We start from the raw sequence: 23387 nt of genomic DNA on the forward strand, positions 1-23387 counted from the left end.
TCCACATTTTCAAACTTTAAAACGGGTCAATTTGACCCACAGGACGACACGAGGGTTAAAAACAACAGTATCTCTACTGTCCCATACTGGATAAATATGGGATGTTAAACATGATCGTGTATGCAGATGTAAGACAGATAAACAGGAGAGTAGAGCATCTGGACAAGGAAACACACAAAAAAATGTGTAAAACAACTACAAAGACTAACAAAACTACTAAAAAAGAGAAAACGGCTACAAAGAGACACAAAAAGAGAAAAAAAGCAAAAAAAGACACAAAACAGCAACAGAGCCACAACACAAATAAAAGACGAACACACTAAATGAGCAGGAAAAAACCAACAGAACAACAAAAAGTAGGCACAAAAGATACGCAACAACCTGATGAAGATAAAAACAAAAAGTCAAACAACGATGACAGACACACAAAACAACTAGAAATACACACAAAGCAGCCACACAGAGACACAAAACAACAACAAAAAGATGCAGATTTTTGTCGAGGTTTTAGATCGCCCATGGACTGGTTGGGATTGTTTTAAATTGGTTTGGGACTGGTTTTTAAATGGTTGTAGATCAGTTTGGGACTGGTTTTTAAATAGATCAGTTTGGAACTGGTTTTAAATGGTTTTAGATCGGTTTGGGACTGGTTTTTAAACGGTTTTAGATCAGTTTGGGACTGGTTTTAAATGGTTTTAGATCGGTTTGGGACTGGTTTTAAACGGTTTTAGATCAGTTTGGGACTGGTTTTAAATGGTTTTAGATCAGTTTGGGACTGGTTTTAAACGGTTTTAGATCGGTTTGGGACTGGTTTTAAATGGTTTTAGATCGGTTTGGGACTGGTTTTAGATCGGTTTGGGACTGGTTTTAAATGGTTTTAGATTGGTTTGGGACTGGTTTTTAAATGGTTGTAGATCAGTTTGGGACTGGTTTTTAAATAGATCAGTTTGGGACTGGTTTTAAATGGTTTTAGATCAGTTTGGGACTGGTTTTTAAACGGTTTTAGATCAGTTTAGGACTGGTTTTTAAACTGTTTTAGATCAGTTTGGGAATGGTTTTTAAATGGTTTTAGATCAGTTTGGGACTGGTTTTTAAATAGATCAGTTTGGGACTGGTTTTAAATGGTTTTAGATCAGTTTGGGACTGGTTTTTAAATAGATCAGTTTGGGACTGGTTTTAAATGGTTTTAGATCAGTTTGGGACTGGTTTTTAAACGGTTTTAGATCAGTTTGGGACTGGTTTTTAAACGGTTTTAGATCAGTTTGGGACTGGTTTTAAATGGTTTCAGATCAGTTTGGGACTGGTTTTAAACAGTTTTAGATCGGTTTGGGACTGGTTTTAAACGGTTTTAGATCGGTTTGGGACTGGTTTTAAACGGTTTTAGATCGGTTTGGGACTGGTTTTAAACGGTTTTAGATCGGTTTGGGACCTGTTTTAAATGGTTTTAGATCGGTTTGGGACTGGTTTTAGATCGGTTTGGGACTGGTTTTAAATGGTTTTAGATTGGTTTGGGACTGGTTTTTAAATGGTTATAGATCAGTTTGGGACTGGTTTTTAAATAGATCAGTTTGGGACTGGTTTTAAATGGTTTTAGATCAGTTTGGGACTGGTTTTTAAATGGTTTTAGATCAGTTTAGGACTGGTTTTTAAACTTTTTTAGATCAGTTTGGGAATGGTTTTTAAATGGTTTTAGATCAGTTTGGGACTGGTTTTTAAATAGATCAGTTTGGGACTGGTTTTAAATGGTTTTAGATCAGTTTGGGACTGGTTTTTAAACGGTTTTAGATCAGTTTGGGACTGGTTTTAAATGGTTTCAGATCGGTTTGGGACTGGTTTTAAACAGTTTTAGATCGGTTTGGGACTGGTTTTAAACGGTTTTAGATCGGTTTGGGACTGGTTTTAAATGGTTTTAGATCGGTTTGGGACTGGTTTTAGATCGGTTTGGGACTGGTTTTAAATGGTTTTAGATTGGTTTGGGACTGGTTTTTAAATGGGTTGAGTTGAGTTTTCAGTAAATATAAACTTCACACGAGAGCAGATATTGTGTATTTCGGGCCCTAAACCCTGATCAGGACCTTGTTCTTCAGGGTGGGTCCTCTGGGGAGCAGGACTCGGTGGAAACGTGTCCTTCAGGGTGGGTCCTCTGGGGAGTAGGACTCAGTGGAAACGTGTCCGGTAGTTGAGATGTCAGGTTGAGCTCTGCTGTGTCACCACTCTGCTCAGAAATGTGCTGCTGCTCCCATGAGTTATGAGTCTGCAGCTAATTGCTTCAATGCGCTGCTTCTGCGTCGCATTAAGTCGAGCCGTAACTCAGCGGTTGCGGCCTGGCAGCGGCAGGTTAGCGCCGCAGCTAATGCTAGCGGCAGGTAGAGATCATCCATGACACGTTACGGATGAGGTCACATGATTGACGGCTGCAGGATGAGCTCAAACTGTCAGAGCTGCTTTATTTCTGTGGTTCATTCCGAGGAGGAAACCCCGCAGTGACACGCTAACACCAGCGCTCTAATGAAAGCCGGCTGGGAGGTTGTGTACGAATATTTGGTAAACAAGGAATTTGTGTCCTCTGTGTTCTGGGGGTTAAAGCTGTACATCCATGCTGTTTTCTCTCGGGTACTCAGGTGTTTTACTGCAGTAAAAGGAGAAATCCTGCAGTTTATAAACACTGTTGTACGAGTTAAAGTCCAACACAACAAACCTTATTAACAGCTAAAAGTTGTAAAAGTAGAAAAGTATTTATGACTCACCAACATGTCTGTTTTCAAGTTAGACTACAGTTATACTACAGTTATACTAGTTATACTACAGTTATACTACAGTTAGACTACAGTTATACCGCAGTTATATTACAGTTTTACTGCAGTTATATTACAGTTATACTTCAGTTATACTAGTTATGCTACAGTTATACTGCAGTTATATTACAGTTATACTACAGTTATACTACAGTTATGCTAGTTATAATACAGTTAGACTACAGTTAGACTACAGTTATACTGCAGTTATATTACCGTTAGACTACAGTTAGACTACAGTTATACTGCAGTTATATTACAGTTATACTACAGTTAGACTACAGTTATACTACAGTTATACTACAGTTGTATTACAGTTATACTAGTTAGACTAGTTATACTACAGTTAGACTACAGTTATACTGCACTTATATTAGTTATACTACAGTTATATTATGCTACAGTTATACTATAGTTATATTAGTTATACTACAGTTAGACTACAGTTATACTACACTTACAGTGCAGTTATATTACAGTTAGACTACAGTTATACTACTGTTGTATTAGTTATAATACAGTTAGACTGCAGTTATTCTGCAGTTATATTACAGTTATACTACAATTAGACTATAGTTATGCTACAGTTAGACTACAGTTATATTGCAGTTATACTACAGTTATAGTTGGTGATTTGGGATACTTTTATGTTGATTTTGCGTCTTTTTGTGGCAATGGTTGTCATTGTTTTGTGTGTTTTGTGGTGATTGTGGGTCTTTTGTGGTAATTTACTGTAATTTTGTGTTGATTTAGCATTTTTGTGGCCATTTTGAATATTTTCTGGGCTGATTTAGCATCTTTTTGTGGTGATTTTGCATCTTTATTTGAGGTAATTTTGCATAATTATGTGTTATTTAGCATGTTTTGTGGTAATTTTTAGCATCGTTTTGTGTGTTTTGGGGTCATTTAGTTTTTCAGAAACATTCAGAACGTCTTTCAGCAGGAGGTCCAGTGATCTGCAGACAAACGGTTTTATTTCCAACTTCTCTCTAACTGAATGTTCATCAACGTGTTCTAGCTGCTCGGTTGTAGCGGGCGGTGGTTCAGTGGTTCAGTGGTTAGAACTGTGGCCTCACAGCTAGAAGGTTCTGGTTCTGGTCTCTGTGTGGAGTTGCCATGTTCCTCCTACAATCCACAGACCTGCTGAGGTTCCCTGTTAAAAGGGTGTTTTCCTGCCACTGTGTCCTTAGGGCTGCTCTGGGGTTCAGGCATATGGGTTCTGTAAAGCGTCTTGAGACAATTTGAATGTAATTGGCGCTATATAAATAAAATTGAATTGAATTGGTGGTTCTAAACTGTCTGTAGGTCTGAATGTGAGTCTGGTTGTCTGATGGAGCGTTACCTGTCCAGGTGAACCTTCACCCTCAGTCAGGAGGAACAGGCTCCGCCCCCTGACTCCCTACAGAGGATGAAGAGGTGTGGAGATGATGGATGGTTTTAGCAGGAACCTCAGCTGCTGTCAGAGTAAAACCTGGATAAAACTGAGCTGTTTAATAAAACAGAAGAAAGTAGAATTCTTCCTGTAGTCAGGAACAGTGACTCCTGAAGAAGGTTCTAGAAGAACGTCCAGGAGATTAATTCCAGTCAGACTGAACAGAAGTCAGTTTGTGAAGCTGCAGGGTTCAGTGTTAATGGAAACCAGATAAATAAAGCAGAGTAACGGTTTAGAGCAGCTCCTGGAGAAACGATCAGAGCTGAAGAGCAGCCAGACGAGATGTTTGACCTCTGGACACATCTGGGGGGTAAATTACTGCCCTGGGACCCTGAGCAACGATGGAGCATGGAGGACACGAGGAGGACACGAGGAGAACATGAGGAGAACACAAGTACACAAGGAGGACACGGGGAGGACATGAGGAGAACAGGAGAACACAAGTACACGAGGAGGACACGAGGAGGACACGAGGAGGACACAAGGAGGACACAAATACACGAGGAGGACACGGGGAGGACACGAGGCGAACATGAGGAGACCACAAGTACACAAGGAGGACACGGGGAGGACACAAGGAGGACACAAATACACGAGGAGGACACGGGGAGGACACGAGGAGAACATGAGGAGAACACAAGTACACAAGGAGGACACGGGGAGGACATGAGGAGTACACGAGGACACGGGGAGGACACGGCGAGTACATGAGGAGGACACGAGGAGAACACGAGGAGAACACGAGTACATGAGGAGGACACGAGGAGGACACGAGGAGAACACGAGTACACGAGGAGAACACGAGGAGAACTCGAGTACACGAGGAGGACACAAGAAGTACACAGGGAGTACATGAAGAGGACATGAGGAGGACAAGAGGAGGACAGATGTCCTGGCAGAGCGCTGGGCTGGAGGAGGTGACGACCCGACAGATGAAGCAACTTCCAAAGAAACAGGAAGGATGGAGCTGCTGCTGCCCTCTGATTGGCTGCCAGGTCGCTACCTGTACATCACCTGCTGACCTTTGACCCCTATCACTGATAGGACACCTAATCCAGGAAGCATTGATCGTGTTTTTATGATGTCATATTGATCTCCTATCAGATTGATAAACTGTATTGATCTGCAGTTTATCACAGAACCACTGAGCCGAGGTGTTTGAAGAAAACTTTGGTTATTTTAAAAATATTTTTAGTTTCCGTTCTGCTACAGCGACAGTTATTCTTGTTATCAATGAATCTGATGATTATTTGAATTAACTATCCAAGAAATGCCCATATTTAATATATATAATATATACATCTGTACATTCCAAACATCAAATATGTTTAGGCTACAGGTAAACACAATAATTAGTCCACACATTATTCACATTTTACTATATCATATATATGTCATATGTTTTAATATATCATTAATGAAGCAGTGAGCTGAAATCATATATATATATACATATACATATGTATATATGTATATATATGTATGCATATATACATATATGTATATATACATGTATATATATACACATACATATATATATATACATATATATATATATATATGTGTGTGTGTGTATATATATACATGTATATGTAATAGTGGTGGACGCGATTAAAAAATTTAATCTAATTAATTACAGGCTTTGTAATTAATCGCAATAATTGCAGTTTTGTCAAATAGCAATATTTGACACAATAAGTGAAGTTTTTCAATTCAAATAAAATTGTGGTTGACAGTTGAATCAATGAATAGACATATACGTGTTTATAATTTAAAATTTATTTTAAAAAAGGAAAATGGGACATATAGAAAAAAGTGATTTTGATGACTTAAAGCCTGAATTTAGTTGTTTTTTCCACTGTATGGCACATAAAATCAGCATAAGTAGTTCAAGGAGCTTCAGAAAGTTGAAAATCCAGAGATTCATTCTGTTTTCATCTTTTCTGGGTCTGATAAATGGCGGAATTTTGATGGTTCTTTTTATAGGAATATCAATTTTTATTTATGTAATCTTTTTAAAAAACAAACAGTTTATAATTAAGTTATTAAAAGAGATATTTTTGTTGTTTAGGTTATTCCTCCTCCAAGGAGGCAGAGCCTCGACGGAGTAAAAACTTAAACCACAAAAATGTTTCTATTTATCTGCATTTTTCATCTGTCTGCTACATTCACAGATTACTGTAAATCTAAGTGCAATTATAGCGATTTTATTCAACATTTTAAGACTTTCTGTAAACTAAAGCACTGGCCAGAAAAGTGGTCTATTATGGGATGGCTCCACCGTTAGCCGTTAGCATGACTCGTAGCTAACGTTAGCTCTGGTGCTAACAGCAACATGTTTTACATTGAGGTGATACCGTCGGCTTGAAGTGACGCAGTGATCAGAAAACTCTTTGTTGTACAATTTGCACACAACCAGGCTTTTATCCAAGCTGCCATCAGGAAGATTTTTAAAAGAAAACCTTCTGTCCAACAAGCTCAATCTCTTCTTCCTTCACTCAGTGCTTCCTGTGCTTCTTCTTCATGGCTACAAACAGACTTTAGGTTCATTACCGCCACCTACTGGGCTGGAGTGTTCATCAGAGTTACCAGTGTGCCAGAAATGAGGGAACTGAGGAGGGTGCAATTAATAGCGTTACTAGTTTTTTTTTTATATATATATATATATATATATATATATATATATATATATATATATATATATATATATATGTGTGTGTGTGTGTGTGTGTGTATATATATATATATACATATATACATATATTATGTAGATATACATATATATGTTTATATATGTATATCTACATATTAATATATGTATATATGTATATATATATATATATATATACACACACACATATATATTTATATATATATATGTATATACATATATGTATATATACAAACACATCATCTCTTATTGTCTCATATTTTAATATCTGTCAGTGTGATTAAATGTTTAGTTCTAATTAAAGTGAATCTAACAGAAAAGCAGCAAATCTGAAAACATCTAACTTTTTCCCCACAAAGTTTTCTTCAAAACTGAAGCAGTTTTTAAAAACTAAACACAGATTTACTCTTTTCACGACTAATAATTTGTTTCATTTTCTTGAATTATTTTGTTTGTTAGAACTCAGGTGTGCTGCACCTGTGACTCCGCCCCTCCTGAGCTGTGATTGGTCGTTACTGTAATAACACCTGTGGAGCTGAAGGACCAGGTGAGACTAGAGAGGTCTGACTGATTCATAAAGATGTAACCAGTGATCAGATGAATGCACCAGAGACACCTGCAGCCTCAGGTGAGTCCAGGTGAGTCTGAGGCTGTTTCAGCTGCAGGATTCTTTCTGTCTGGTTCTGGAACATTCTGGTTCTGGGACGTTCTGGCAGCAGGTCACAGAATTTCTCTGGGGATGAATAAAGTCCGTCTAAGTCTGGTTCTCGGTGATGAACTGATCTGTCATCAGATCTTCCTCCGTCTGACCTTTACCTCCATTAAACTCCCTTCATTTCCTGCTGGGACGCTTCAGTCATCGTCATGTGACCTGGAGGGGAGCCTCGACCAATCAGAGCGCTGGAATGTGGAGCGGAAGGTGAAGTGCTGTAGTAGAAAAGAAGAGTTGTCCAGGTGGTTTCTATTATTACACCTGTAAAAGTCTGGAAGCTGTTTGGCTGCAGCTTTCTGTTATTGTTTTACTACCAATAGATTTATTCATTCGTTCAGCAATTATTTAGAAATTATTCAATATAAAACAAAAAATGACTTAAACATTGATCAAAATGACTAAAATGTGATCAAACAGATTCAAAGTGTGTCTAAAGTGACTCAGATTTGTCTACAAACATTAAAATTGGTTCAAAATGACTCAAAATTTGTTCAACCACCAGCTGGTTTTCCTAAATGACTCATTTTTTGTGCAGAATGAACTAAAATTGTCCAAAATTATTTTAAAAAATATGATTAAATTACTCTGCATTTGTCTGGAGTCACTCTCTTTTGTCATTTTGTGTCTCATTTTTGTAATATTTTGTCTTGTTTTTGTCGTTTTTGGCCTTTTTTTGTCTGACTTTTGTCGTTTTGATCATAAAGTAGTCTGCATTTATCTGGAGTGACTCTAAAATAGTTTATAATGAAACGAGACTCACTTGAAATGACATAAAATGTGCCCAGATGAGTTATTTTTGTCCAAAATGACTCAAAACTGACCCTAAATAACTAAAACTGAGTCTGAAGCTGGGGCTGCACAGTGGCGTAGTGGTTAGCACTTTCGCCTTGCAGCAAGAAGGTCCCTGGTTCGCGTCCCGGCTTTCCCGGGATCTTTCTGCATGGAGTTTGCATGTTCTCCCTGTGCATGCGTGGGTTCTCTCCGGGTACTCCGGCTTCCTCCCACAGTCCAAAAATATGCTGAGGTTAATTGATCATTCTAAATTGCCCGTAGGTGTGAATGTGAGAGTGATTGTTTGTCTCTGTATGTAGCCCTGTGACAGACTGGTGACCTGTCTAGGGTGTCCCCTGCCTTCACCTGAGTCAGCTGGGATAGACTCCAGCCCCCCCGCGACCCTAGTGAGGATTAAGCGGTGTATAGATAATGGATGGATAATGGATGGACTCTGAAGCTCATTAAAAAGCGTCCTCTGCTGGCTCGACAGTTCACAGAATTCTCTGAAGTCTTAGTTTAATAAATCAGTGAACCGAGGAAGGGACTGTGATGTTCTCAGCTGCAGGTGTCTGGATCTTTTCTGTGTTTTTATCAAACCTCCAGAGAAAGACTCCAGGATCACACAGCAGCTGTAACCATCTCCCAGCCTGAGGAGCTACAGCAGATCTCTGATCAGTTCCAGTCTTCATTCAGAGTTCAGCAGCGGAACCATAAAAAGCTGTGATTTATTCTGAGCTTCATTCACATCAATTAAACATGAATTATTACACGCAGCCAATTAAACCGGTTCTGGAGCAACAGTAAATTAGAAGCTCTTCATTAAATCACAGCCATGAGGAGACTCAGGAGCTCCATCAATCATCTGCAGCAGGGGTTTCCAACATGCGGCCCGCGGGCCAAAACCGGTCCTCCTGAGGGTCCGATCCGGTCCTGCAGAGGGTCCGATCCGGCCCTCAAAGAGTAAAAATTCCAGAGAAGACATTAACTGCCGATTGTAAATTAGTAAAACTATAAATAATTTCTAGACCATGACAAGTTGTTTGGATCATGAAGTGAAGTACTAGATTGTTTATTGTTCTTTTGTCATTTGTCTCATGTTTTTGGTGGGTTTTTTGTCTCGTGTCTTTTTTTTTCTTGTTTTGGATTTTTTGTCTTTTTTGTTGCGTTATAACTTTTTTATCTAATTTTTTGTCTCTTTTTTGTTGTATTTCGTGTTTTGTCTCATTTTTTGTGACTTTGTTTCTCGCTTTTGTCGTTTTTTTATCTCATTTGTGTCATTTTTGTCGCTTGTCCATTTTTTTTGTGCTTTGTAACTTTTTTGTCTCTTTTGTGTCATTTGTCTCATTTTTTTTATCGTTCTGTGTCTCATTTTTGTAATATTTTGTCTTGTTTTTGTTGTTTTTTGTCTTTTTTTGTGGCTTTGCTCCTCCAGTAAATCCTCTCTGGTTCAGTTCCAGGTGACTAAATGTTGTGTTTCTTTGTCAACACTCTGATCTGGAAGTTGTAATGTGGAAATGAGAAACTGAGGCTGAATGTTGTTGAAACTGAATTTATTTTTTTGACTAAAAAGATAATTCCTTAAATGTGAACATTTTGCACTACAACAAAGGAACCATGAGGAGTTGTGGTTATTTAGAGGTTATTATGATGTGGTTCTATTGGTTTTACTGGTTTTACTGGTTGAGATCAGACTGGACTGAATGTGGAACCTGGACTAGAATGATTCTGACATCTGTAGAGGAAGGACGAGACTCTGAGAACTGAAGGAACCCAGAACTAAAGCTTCACTTCTGCATCCTGGTTTTTATGAAGTGTTCTTCAGACGATGAACCAGGAGGTTCTGACTGGGGCTCTGAATACTGTTTAACCCTGAAACCATCCAGTCAGCCAATCAGGGTTCAGATCTTCAGTTAACATCAAACATCTGGATGATGATCTCTTATCAAACTGATCCAGACTTCATTCAGAAATGGATAATTTTACATTCAGTCATCAATTTTCTGCTGCTCCCTATTTTGGAAGAAATTCATGAACTCTGAACACACGTCTACAGAACCAGACTCTGTTCAGAATATTTTTAATTTTATTCTTTAACTGCACAGCTTCACAGGCATCTATAGTACCAGACTTCATTCAGAATGTTCCCAGTTTTTAGATGTTTTTTCATTTGGTTCTTGTGTTGCTAAACTCATCTATAGTTCCAGACTTCATTCAAAAGTTTTCTAGTTTTAGTCTTGACTTCATTTAGTCATTGGATGGAAGGACAGATGTCTATAACGCCAAACCTTTTTCACAATATTCCAGATTTTAGGCTTGATTTTATTTCATTCCTGTGTTTCTGCCCAGACGTCCACAGCACCAGACTCCATTCAGAATATTCCAGATTTTAACAGGTCTTTCTCCGGTCTTTGTGGCTGAACGTTTGTCCTTCTAGGAAACAGAAACTTTAAAACCATCAGTGATCATTAAGTTCATGTTTTGTGCTGGAATTCAGCTCCGGACCGTTTTCTTATTGGCAGGGAGCAGGAGTTTGTTGGTGTACGAGGTGGGAAAGCCTGTCAGGAAGAATTTAGAGCATCATGGGAGTTCTGCGGTTGGAGAGGAAACTCATGAATCATCCGATCCCCGCTGTTCACCCTGAGTTCTACCAGAGAGAACCATCAACAGATGATCACATCCAGAGTCTGACCCACAATAATGTCATTAATGTCAGCTGCTGTATCAGAACCTGAAGTTAGAACCTGAGAACCTGAAGGACTCAGCTTCACCCTGAGCTGTTCTACAGAACCTTTAGTCCTGAACTGTTCTACAGAACCTTTAGTCCTGAATTGCTGTTCTACAGAACCTTTAGTCTCTGAGATGTTCTACAGAACCTTTAGTCTGAATTGTTCTACAGAACCTTTAGTCCTGAACTGTTCTACAGAACATTTAGTCTCTGAACTGTTCTACAGAACCTTTAATCCTGCGTTGTTCTACAGAACCTTTAGTCTCTGAGCTGTTTTACAGAACCTTTAATCCTGAACTGTTCTACAGAACCTTTAGTCTCTGAACTGTTCTACAGAACCTTTAATCCTGAACTGTTCTACAGAACATTTAGTCTCTGAACTGTTCTACAGAACCTTTAATCCTGCGTTGTTCTACAGAACCTTTAGTCTCTGAGCTGTTCTACAGAAACTTTAATCCTGAACTGTTCTACAGAACCTTTAGTCTCTGAACTGTTCTACAGAACCTTTAATCCTGAACTGTTCTACAGAACCTTTAGTCTCTGAACTGTTCTACAGAACCTTTAATCCTGCGTTGTTCTACAGAACCTTTAGTCTCTGAGCTGTTTTACAGAACCTTTAATCCTGAACTGTTCTACAGAACCTTTAGTCTCTGAACTGTTCTACAGAACCTTTAATCCTGAACTGTTCTACAGAACCTTTAGTCTCTGAACTGTTCTACAGAACCTTTAATCCTGCGTTGTTCTACAGAACCTTTAGTCTCTGAGCTGTTCTACAGAACCTTTAATCCTGAACTGTTCTACAGAACATTTAGTCTCTGAACTGTTCTACAGAACCTTTAATCCTGCGTTGTTCTACAGAACCTTTAGTCTCTGAGCTGTTCTACAGAACCTTTAATCCTGAACTGTTCTACAGAACATTTAGTCTCTGAACTGTTCTACAGAACCTTTAATCCTGAACTGTTCTACAGAACCTTTAGTCTCTGAGCTGTTCTACAGAACCTTTAATCCTGAACTGTTCTACAGAACATTTAGTCTCTGAGCTGTTCTACAGAACCTTTAATCCTGAACTGTTCTACAGAACCTTTAGTCTCTGAACTGTTCTACAGAACCTTTAATCCTGAACTGTTCTACAGAACCTTTAGTCTCTGAACTGTTCTACAGAACCTTTAATCTTGCGTTGTTCTACAGAACCTTTAGTCTCTGAGCTGTTCTACAGAACCTTTAATCCTGAACTGTTCTACAGAACCTTTAGTCTCTGAACTGTTCTACAGAACCTTTAATCCTGAACTGTTCTACAGAACATTTAGTCTCTGAACTGTTCTACAGAACCTTTAATCCTGCGTTGTTCTACAGAACCTTTAGTCTCTGAGCTGTTCTACAGAACCTTTAATCCTGAACTGTTCTACAGAACCTTTAGTCTCTGAACTGTTCTACAGAACCTTTAATCCTGAACTGTTCTACAGAACCTTTAGTCTCTGAAATGTTCTACAGAACCTTTAATCCTGAGCTGTTCTACAGAACCTTTAATCCTGAGCTGTTCTACAGAACCTTTAGTCTCTGAACTGTTCTACAGAACCTTTAATCCTGAACTGTTCTACAGAACCTTTAGTCTGTGAACTGTTCTACAAAACCTTTACTCCTGAACTGTTCTACAGAACCTTTAGTCTCTGAACTGTTCTACAGAACCTTTAATCCTGAACTGTTCTACAGAACCTTTAGTCTCTGAACTGTTCTACAGAACCTTTAATCCTGAACTGTTACACAGAACCTTTAGTCTCTGAACTGTTCTACAGAACCTTTAGTCTTGAGCTGTTCTACAGAACCTTTTCAATTCCATTTTATTTATATAGAACCAATTACAGTCAGATTGTCTCCAGACGCTTTCCAGAACCCATAAGAACCCCCAGAGCAGCCCTAAGGAGACAGTGGCAGAAAAACACCCTTTAACAGGAAGAAACCTGGAGCAGAACCCAGTTCTTTATGTGGGGGAACCCTTCTGCTGCTGGAAGGAGAGTTGACAGGTAGCGGAGGTACAGGAAGACTCCAGCTGACCCCCTCAGGGTCCCCCAGTCAGTCCTAACTATAAGATTTGTCAAAAAGGAAGGTTTTAAGCCTGGTCTTAAAATTAGAGAGGGTGTCCACCTCCAGAACCCAAACTGGGAGCTGGTTCCACAGGAGAGGAGCTGATAACTGAAGGCTCTGCCTCCCATTCTACTTTCAGAGAGAAGTTACAGGTCACTTCTCCAAGTAAGCCTGCAGTCTGAGAGCGAAGAGTTCTGCTAGGATAATATGGTACTATCAGGTCTTTAAGATATGATGGAGATTGGTTGTTAAGAGCTTTATATGTCAGAAGAAGGATTTTGAATTCTATTCTAGATTTAACACGAAGCCAATGAAGAGAAACCAGCATAGGAGAAATATGATCTCTCTTGCTAACTCCTGTCAGTCTCTTTGGTTCTCCTGGAGTTTCTCTGATACCTGACTGACAGCATCTTTACCGTCACCACGGTTACCATCTCTGTGCTCCTATTGGTCAGCTGTAGAAGTTGTCCTATGAGGTGAGAGAAGATAAAACGTTCACCTTCCAGGATGGAACCTCCATCGGTAAGCTGATCTCAGAACTTGAAATTAGAACCTCAGAACATGAAGAAGCTCCTCAGAACCTGAAGGTACAACCTCAGAACCTGAAGTTAGAACCTCAGAACCTGCAGAAGCACCTCAGACCTGCAGACAAACATGTTTTCCTCCAGATTGCTGCTGTGGTTCTAATGTTCTTTGATGGTGGTGGTTGTTGGGAAAGCGTGGTTCTTCTGGCCTCAGGAATGTCTGGAGGAACGAGGAGTCGCCTCGGCTGCCCCCTCACACACTCAGCAGCTCCGGTTCTCCAGCTGTAGAACCGCTGAAGATCCTTGCATCAGCACGTTATGAAACTCCTCCTCCGGGATCGAGGAGGCAGAAGACCAGAAACACATCAGAGTGCCTGGAGAGGAGGAGGAGGAGGAGGAGGAGGATGATGATGATGATGATGGTGAAGGAGCAGCAGCTGGTTGGGTAACTCCAGCTGCTGCTCCTTCACCCAGTTGGTGTCTCCTCCTGGCCCAGGATGTGGGCTGAAGGTCTCGGAGCTGCAGACCTCCTCGGAGCTCCAGACTGGTTAACACGTGCTGCCTGGTTCAGGTCCTCAGGGGATCAACACGTGGAGCGGGGACCACTGGAGGACGCTGCTGCAGGAGGATGGAGGAAGTTCTGGTTCTGGAGGAAGTTTAACCCTCTGATCTGCTGCGGTGTGGTCCAGCAGGCCCCGCACCTGTCCAGAACTTAACGTGTAGAACATGTTTCCTCACATGTTTAACTGTTAAAAGGTTTATGGCCTCTGAGGGACAGTCCGTCTCATTTTGTGTCTCATTCTCTCATTTTTCATGTTCTGCATCATTTCTTTTCTGTTTCTGCGTCTCTTAGGGACGGCTTTGTCTCCTCTTAATTCATTCATATCAAGTTTTACTCATTTTGTTGCACATTTTCCTGTATTATGTGTCCACGTCGGCCATTTTATGCATCTTTGACAGTTTTGTCCCATTTCGGTCATTTTGTGTCTCGTTTTTGACGTTTTGTGCCTCAGTTTTGTCAGTTTTTTCATTTTGTGTCTCGTTTGTCACTTTGTGGCTCGTTTGCATCATTTTGTGTCTCAGTTTTGTCAGTTTTGTCATTTTGTGTCTCGTTTTTGTCACTTTGTGTCTCGTTTGCATCATTTTGTGTCTTATTTTGGCCATTTTAGGTCTTGCTTTTGATGTTTTAGTTCCTGTTTTGTCATTGTCTCATTTTTGTCATTTTGTGCGTAATTTTGGTCATTTTGTGACTAAGTTTTGTTTTTTCTTGTTTTTGTAATTTTGTGTCTTATTTTGGTCATTTTGTGTCTCAGTTTTGTCCTTTTGTGTCTTTTTTCTTGTCATTTAGTGTCTTTTTCTTTTGTTTTGTTTTGTGTCTCATCTTTGTCGTTCTTCCAGTTCTACCAGTAAACTCCAGGTTCCAGCCAGTAAATCAATCTTAAGGAAGTCAGGTGTAGTGTTCTGTTTGCTCTCTAAGCTCCGCCCCTCCTGAGCTGCAGACAGGTAGAAACAAACACCTGGCAGCAGCTAACATGCTAACAGAGGAAACGTGCTGCAGCCTGTAGTCAGATAATAAACACCTCTGAGTCCTTCTCAGGTGAACCGGCAGCAGAACCTCAGGTGAACCGGCAGCAGAACCTCAGGTGAACCGGCAGCAGAACCTCAGGTGAACCGGCAGCAGAACCTCAGGTGAACTGGCAGCAGAACCTCAGGTGTTGTCCAGCTTCAGGTTGTGTACCGCCTCCTCTGATTGGTCGGCAGAGCAGGTATTCATCGAGTTACAACCATCTGTCATGTGCATGTTCAGTTTAACATCATACATGTTAAACACACGCCAGACATAGTTCAGGTAACCGTGGCAACCGCACTGATGCTTCACGACCTGTACAGCAGATTATTACAGGAGATTAATATGTCCCAAAAGACCAACATAAATCAATAAGTAAATAAAAACATGTAAATAAATTAATTATCCAGTTTAATAGAAACATGAGGCAGCACTGGCAGCATTTAAAAACTGAAGATGACAACAAATATCTGTAAATAATTAGATTTTTACCTAATTTACATTCAGTAAAAATATAATTTCACAATCAAATATTTAAAAAATACTGATGTTTGAAAATGAACAACAATCCAAAACAACTTCACATTTGTACTAAATTACCTAAAAACATTTAATTAAACAGGGAAAACCTTTAAAAATCACAGTAAGTAGTTTTAAAATTACAGATAAAATTCTTTCATTTTCCGTTGCTGAGATCCATCCCAGTGATTCTGCAGCTGTAGCTCCAGACTGGATGAGGTGGAGGCTTTAATGAACCGTCTGCTCAGTAACTATCTGATTAATAACATTTTAAACTCAACATAAAGACCTGATTGGAGAAGAAAACAATGACAGAAAGAAATAAAATCATAATGCTGTTCTCTCTGAGCTCTGATTTCAGTCTGGATCAAACCTTTAAACCAGGAGAATCACCTTAGTCCAGGTTCCTCATTCAGTCCAGTCTGATCTCCACCAGTAAAACCAGTAAATCCACAGCATAATAACCTATAAATAACCACAACTCCTAATGGTTCCTTTGTTTTAGTGCAAAAATGTTCACATTTCAGGAATTATCTTTTTACTAAACATCATGAACAACCTGAAATTTATGAAGAAAAATAAATTCAGTTTCATCAACATTCAGCCTCAGTTCATCATTTCCACATTACAACTTCCAGATCACAGAGTGTTGACAAAGGAACACAACATTTAGTCACCTGGAACTGAACCAGAGAGGATTTACTGGAGGATCAAAACCACAAAAAAAGACAAAAAATGACAAAAACAAGACAAAATATTACAAAAGAGAGATAAAAAACGAGACAAATGACACGAAACAAAACAAAAAAGAGACAAAAAGTTACAAAGCAACTAAAAAAAGACAAAAACACTACACAAAACAACAAAGCAAAACACAAAATGGCAAAAATAGAGCTTCAGGAGAAACCAAGTGTTTCCAAGAAGTTGGTTCCTCCTGAAGGTCCTACCATCTCTATGTTTTGTGTCTCGTTTTTATCATTTTGTGTCATTTTTGTCACTTTGTGTCTCGTTTTTGTCATTTTGTGTCTTTTTCTTGTAGTTTAGTGTCTTGTTTTTGTCGTTTTGTGTCTTGTTTTTGTTTTGTGTCATTTGCTGTCCCTTCGTGGTGGTTTTATCTCTTCATCCTGTAGATGTCTTTCTGTCTCCATGTTTCCTCTCTACTCTGCTCATCATCTGTAGATGTTCCTCCACGCTGGATGGATCTCCTACAACCTGCTCCTCTGTTCTGTTTCTGCTGTGTTTATTTTATTGAAGTTTTTATCATTTTATCATCTATCATTGTGGTTGGATCCTGAATGACTGAGACTTAGAGACATCCAGCAGTAGAAGTCATGCAGACGTTCTTCAGGATGAGTCAGTGCCAGGCTGCTCCTAATGAACCAGTAATGATTTATTAGTGTCAGATATTTACTGCCGCTCTCTAAAACAACAGAGCACACCTGCAGGATGATCACCTCACCTGTGGGAGGCTTTCTAGTCTGTACTGGTGCTTTGTCAACAACCTGGCGTTGACAGACAGATTTACAGCTCCGTGTTGTTTCAGACCTGCAGCCAGCGAATTCCTGCAGCTTCACGCTCAGACGTCCTGTTTTCCCTCTTTGTTTGGCTCGAGGTGGGAAAAATCCGATTACTGCTGGAGGTGTGAACGTTCTGCAGTGTCACGGCGGAAAAGTACCTCCAGAGCAGCAGCATTCATTCAGACAGAGCTGTCAGAGGGAATGGAAAGTACAACACACAGGTCAAAACTGCATCGTCACTTAAAGACTCATCCACATTAGGACAGTTTCAGGGTCAATACTGACTGGATCACTCAATAAAAAAACCATCAATTCCTCCCCCAGAACCTCTTCAGAACATCTGGTTCTTCATCTCCAGTAACTTTATCAATGATCAGAGTTCTACCCTCATACTGGGAATATTTCCAGAGTTTCAGGTCCTTCAAGTCCATAGAGGAGAACATCCCCTGGAGAAAGTTCTAGAGTAGACCTACTGACAATTGGACAGTTGTTAGTAGAGCTACTCTAGAACTTTCTCCAGTTGTCGGTAGGTCTACTCTAGAACTTTCTCCAGTTGTCGGTAGGTCTACTCTAGAACTTTCTCCAGTTGTCAGTAGGTCTACTCTAGAACTTTCTACAGCTGGCGGTAGGTCTACTCTAGAACTTTCTCCAGTTGTCGGTAGGTCTACTCTAGAACTTTCTCCAGTTGTCAGTAGGTCTACTCTAGAACTTTCTACAGCTGGCGGTAGGTCTACTGTAGAACTTTCTACAGTTGTCGGTAGGTCTACTCTAGAACTTTCTCCAGTTGTCCGTAGGTCTACTCTAGAACTTTCTACAGCTGGCGGTAGGTCTACTGTAGAACTTTCTACAGTTGTCGGTAGGTCTACTCTAGAACTTTCTACAGTTGTCGGTTGTTCTCCTTTCCTGCTTCTAGTCTTGAAGTTTAGTCTCACTCAGAACATTCCAGGTCCTTGAAGTCCATAGAGGTGGGTCCAGATTTATCACTTTTTAATGGACTTTTTCCATCATTTCTGAGCCTCAGAACTTCATCAGTCCAGCAGACAGAACCATGACATTTAGGAGGAACTGACACTAAAATAACTAAAAAAGCTGGAAAATTACCACAAAAATGGCCAAAGTTACCACAATAAAACACAAAATCACCCGAAAATCACCAAAAAGAGCCAGAACCACCTTGAAAAATTAAAAAATGCTGGCAAAAACACCCTAAAATCACCACAAAAAGGACCAAAATGACCACTAAACAGGTGAAATTGCTAAAAAACTCAACTTCAGCACAAAACACTTGCAAAATTGAGCCCAAAAAGAGCACAATTACCCTGAAATGTTCAAATATGCCAGCATAAAAATGGAAGATCACCACAAAAATGACCAAATTTCCCATTGAAGGTCCAAAATTACTACAAAATGGGTGAAACTATAACAAAAACTCAAATTCAGCACCAAAAAATCAACTAAACACATCCGAGTTCTGGTAAAAAACTGACACCAGATCAGTTTAAATCCATCCAGGTGTCTCAGTCTGTTCGTCTGTCTCTATCATCAGTATTATGGGATGTATCCTAGTGATCATCAGTATTATGGGATGTATCCTAGTGATCATTAGTATTAAGGGATGTATCCTAGTGTGATCTGTTTAGAGTCCTAGAAACAATCATTAGTTCCCTGGATGTTTTTCTGGTTTCTGATTTTTCACCAGAGAAACCTTAAAAAGTCATTCTTTGTAAACTGTAAGGTTCATACTAACCAACATCACCTGGAGGATGTAGACCATAATAACCAGAGATAATAAATAAAACAACTGGAATTAAATTACAGCACATCTGTACCTAAAAAAGCTAAATGTAGAATAATAGAGGGTTAAAACGTCGGTTCACTGATCTGATCTGGACTCTGGATGAGAAGAAGCAGTGAACTAGTTTTAATTCTGTTAATAACAGATCAGATCTAATGAAGTGTCTGGATGGTGACGCTGAGCTCATCTCCAACCAGAATGAAGGATTGTGATGCTGGAGGCTGTAAGTGATCATCTCCACCTCCATGCTGCCCCCTCTGGGCCTCCTGTGGGGGGGTTGGTCCATGCTTCAGGCCGTCCATCACTCTCCTCCCTCAGCTCCGTCTTGCATAAGTGGCCTCTCGGCTTGCTGCTTCGGTTATCTGATCGCTCGCTGTGTATTTTCGTCTTCTCTCTAGAAACCAGCTGCTGGTTGTGAAACAGATGAAGAGTCACTGGGAGGTTCAGCTGAAACTGCTGCCTCAGCTCCACGGAGGAGGTTAGAGAAGCTTCTGCAAACATCCATCCATCCACCAGGAGATGCTGTGACCTCTGACCTTCACTCTGTCATCTAGAGATCCTTAGATCCCAGTGGAACCACCACAGAACCACAGAACCTCCTCAATGACAGCAGCACGAGAACCACCCATAAGACCTCTGTAGTCTTCTCAGAGGACCAAATCTGTAGAAGACCTCCAGAACCTCTTCACTGACCAAAGGAGCCTCCTAAAGGAACGCTACAGCCACCGAAAAGAAACGTGTTACAGAACCTCCAGAACCAACCAACATAAAGCTCTCCACAGCTTCATCAATCATCTAAGGAACCTCCCAAAGGACCAATAGAAGTTCCACAGCTTCCTCAGTTACACGAGAACATTCTAAATGACACCAATGTCTTCTTCTCCCTCAGACTGGCTCACTGCTCAGTAGAACCTCCAGAAGGACTTTCAGAACATCCCCAGTGACCTAAAGCCCCCCCACAATCTCCTCATCTCCCTGCAATGCCCTCAACGATCTCCACAGCTGTCTCCATCTTCACTAGAACCTCTAGAACATCTCCAGTGTCTCGAAGAACATCCTAAAGACCTCTACAGATTCCTCAAAGACCCTGCAACCACCTAAAGAAACAGTGGAACCATCTAGAACCATCAACAACCCAAGTAGTGATCACGGTAGCATCCTAAAAGACCTCCAGAACCTCAGTGACTACAGGAACATTGTAAACGAAGACTAGAACACCTATAGACTGTCAAAAAAATAACTCAGTTACCAACATAATCTGCTAAGAGACCTCCAGAACCTCCTGACATACTACAGGAACTCAAAAATGACAGCTAGAACCACCTAAAGATGACTAAATAACCAATCACTGACCGCTGAAAGCTCCTGAAAGACCTCCAGAACCTCCTCAGTGGTGACGGACTAAATGAATGCTTCCACAGACGGTTAGTTCAGGAGAAACTGAAGCTCTAAATGCAAAGAATCAAACAGAAAGCAGCAGAAAGTGTTTTCAGATGGAGTCAGAGAGGAACCGATGCGGTTCTTCAGGATGATGATGTCATGAACATTCTGTTGGTGAAAGAACATCGCCTCCTGCAGGCCACAGAGAACATCTCAGTCCTTCAGGAGGAGCAGATCTCACTTTATCTTTCATTTCAACATGAACCCTGAGGAGCACCACCATCACTCAGACTGACGTTACCATGACGACGAGGACCAGCAAGGAAGGACGGAAGGAAGGAAGGATGGATGGAAGGAAGGAAGGATGGATGATGGAAGGAAGGAAGGATGGATCATGGAAGGAAGGAAGGAAGGAAGAATGGATGATGGAAGGAAGGAAGGTAGAAAAGAAGGAAGGAAAGAAGATAGGAAGGAAGCAAGAGAGGAAGGAAACAAGAGAGGAAGGAAGATAAGAAGGAAGATAAGAAGGAAGGATGGAAGAGAGGAAACAAGGAAAGAAGAGAGAAGGAAGGAAGAAAGGAAGAGAGGAAGATAGGATGGAAGGAAGGAAGGAAGGAAGGAAGGAAGGAAGAATGAAGGAAGGATGGAAAGAAGATAGGAAGGAAGGAAGGAAGAGAGGAAGGAAGGAAGGAAGGAAGGAAGGAAGAGAGGAAGAGAGGAAGGAAGTAAGTTGTGTTTAAACTCTCAGACCAGTTTTATGAGAAGATAGAATAATTACTTCAACATGTGGCTCTTTGATGCATTATTGTCCAGCTTTTGTTCATTAAAATCAATATTTTAAAATATTTTGGTGCAATAAAATCTGTATTTTTTATGTTTTGATGCGTTAAAATAAATGGTTTTAATATTTTGGTTCATTAATATGCAGGTTTTAGACATTTTGTTGTGTTAATATCCAGATTTGTGATGCGTTATTTGTCAGATATTTGTTTTTTTATACATTAACATTCAGATTTTTTACTCTTTTATGCAATAATACCCAGATTTTTCACAATTATTTCCATTACTATGGAGGGTTTTGAAACTTTGGGGGGTTATTAACCACATTTTATCATTTTGGTTCATTAATATGCAGGATTTGGATGTTTTCTTGTGTTAATATCCAGGTTTGTGATGCATTATTTGTCAGATAGTTGATGTTTTTCTGCATTTTTGTGCATTAATATCACAATTTATTTTGCTATTATGGAGGTTTTTGAAACTAATTAACCAAATATTTGTCATTTTGGTTCATAAATATCCAAATGTTGAGGTTTTGATGTTAATATTCAGGTTTTTGACGTGTTTTTGTTCTAATATTGTGGGTTATTTTACAGTTTGGTGGTTTTTGATGCAGCGTCTCACTAATAACAGGACTCTGCAGCTTTAGTCTGTTAATGTTTTGTGTCTTTAATGGGTTTGAACTCTGACTCACCTGGACGGCTGCCCAGGTGAGTCTGTAGAGGATCAGGTCATAAGTAGAGCAAAGGTCACAGTCAGAACCTTTATGATCATTTAACAACATTGTCCTGATCAATAAACACCAGCTGATCTAGAATAAACGGAGCTCCTGCAGACTGAAACATGAAACCTGTTCCTGTCTGAGGATCGTTTAACCCTTGTGTCGTCCTGTGGGTCAAAATTAACCCGTTTTAAAGTTTGAAAATGTGGAGAAAAAAAAATATTTTCACAGTGAAACTTCTGATGTCCACATTTTCAAAATTTTGGGGAAAACTTTGGTGGAAAAAAAGAAATGTTAAAAATGTTTCTTTAAGAACATTCACAAAAAAATCAACCAAAATCCAAAATTTTGCTGGATTTTGGTTGATTTTTATGTGAATGTTCTTAAAGAAAATATTAGAAGTTTTACTGATATATCTGGAAACCCTTTTATTTATTTTTAGGATTTTTTGGAAGATTTTTACTCATTTTTTGAAAATATTTACAAGAATTTTCTTGCCAAATTTGGGGGATTTTTTAAAAATAAAACTTTTAAGGGAAACTTTTAAGGAATTATTGGAATTTTCTTCCTGAAGGTTTTGCAACTTTTCAGAAATTTGGGGAATTTTTTGCTGAATTTTTGGATTTTTTTCAGACAAGGAAACAATGTTTTTTGGTCCCTGTAAATGAGGACAACAGGAGGGTTAATCAGAGTTTATTTCTATTGTCCTTTACAGCAGCCCAATGGGTGACCAAAGAGCTGAAAGTTAAAAACCACTGAAAGACATGACGGAGCTGCAGAGATGGAAGAACTTTGACAGTTTTCGCTCCAACCATTCCAGACTTCTTCAGGAGACTAGAGACGTTATTTTAATAAACCTTTTAATGATTTATTTTCATGCATTTATTTATTGATTTAAGTCTGTTCCATCAGAACCAGAACCTCCAGTTTTCTGAACCAGATCCAGTGTCTGTTTTATGGTTTTACCTCCAGTTCTACTGGAACCACAGAACAGAGCTCAGATCTGCTGCTTGGTTCTGGTTCCTCTGGTTCTCAGCAGAACCTGGAGAAGGTTGTGTGTCGGAGCTCCACCTTCCTTCCTTCCTTCTTTCCTTCCTTCCTTCCTCTCTTCCTTCCTTCCGTGTGTGTGTGCGTGCGTGCGTGCGGGTGTGTGTGTGTGTGTGTGTGTGTGTGGGTGTGTGTGTGTGTGGGTGGGTGTGTGTGTGTGTGTGTGTGTGTGTGTGTGTGTGTGTGTGTGTTTCAGTCCGTTTCATCACTCTTCTTATGCAACCTCAGTCAATCATCTAAATGTAGAGAAACACTGACCCCTGCTGGATCACACTAACTGCACACACATTTATTTAATTTAGTGGAACTAAACACACGAGCAGATCAGTCAGATCGATCAGATCAG

At 39.8% G+C, this 23387-nt stretch overlaps 2 long non-coding RNA genes across 2 annotated transcripts; one reads left to right on the forward strand and one right to left on the reverse strand.

Annotated features, from left to right (window-relative positions):
- Positions 1-15687: 15687 nt before the first annotated feature.
- Positions 15688-20558, reverse strand: LOC118471544 (uncharacterized). Its single transcript, XR_004848868.2, has 3 exons — positions 20467-20558; positions 17261-17507; positions 15688-17172 (listed from the first exon to the last, which is right to left on the reverse strand). It is a non-coding gene; the product is annotated as an uncharacterized LOC118471544 (long non-coding RNA).
- Positions 17481-22863, forward strand: LOC129349647 (uncharacterized). The gene is made up of 2 exons (XR_008602724.1): positions 17481-21218; positions 22710-22863. It is a non-coding gene; the product is annotated as an uncharacterized LOC129349647 (long non-coding RNA).
- Positions 22864-23387: the final 524 nt, after the last annotated feature.

Source organism: Amphiprion ocellaris, chromosome 1 (assembly GCF_022539595.1).
Source record: "Amphiprion ocellaris isolate individual 3 ecotype Okinawa chromosome 1, ASM2253959v1, whole genome shotgun sequence".
NCBI lineage: Eukaryota > Metazoa > Chordata > Actinopteri > Pomacentridae > Amphiprion > Amphiprion ocellaris.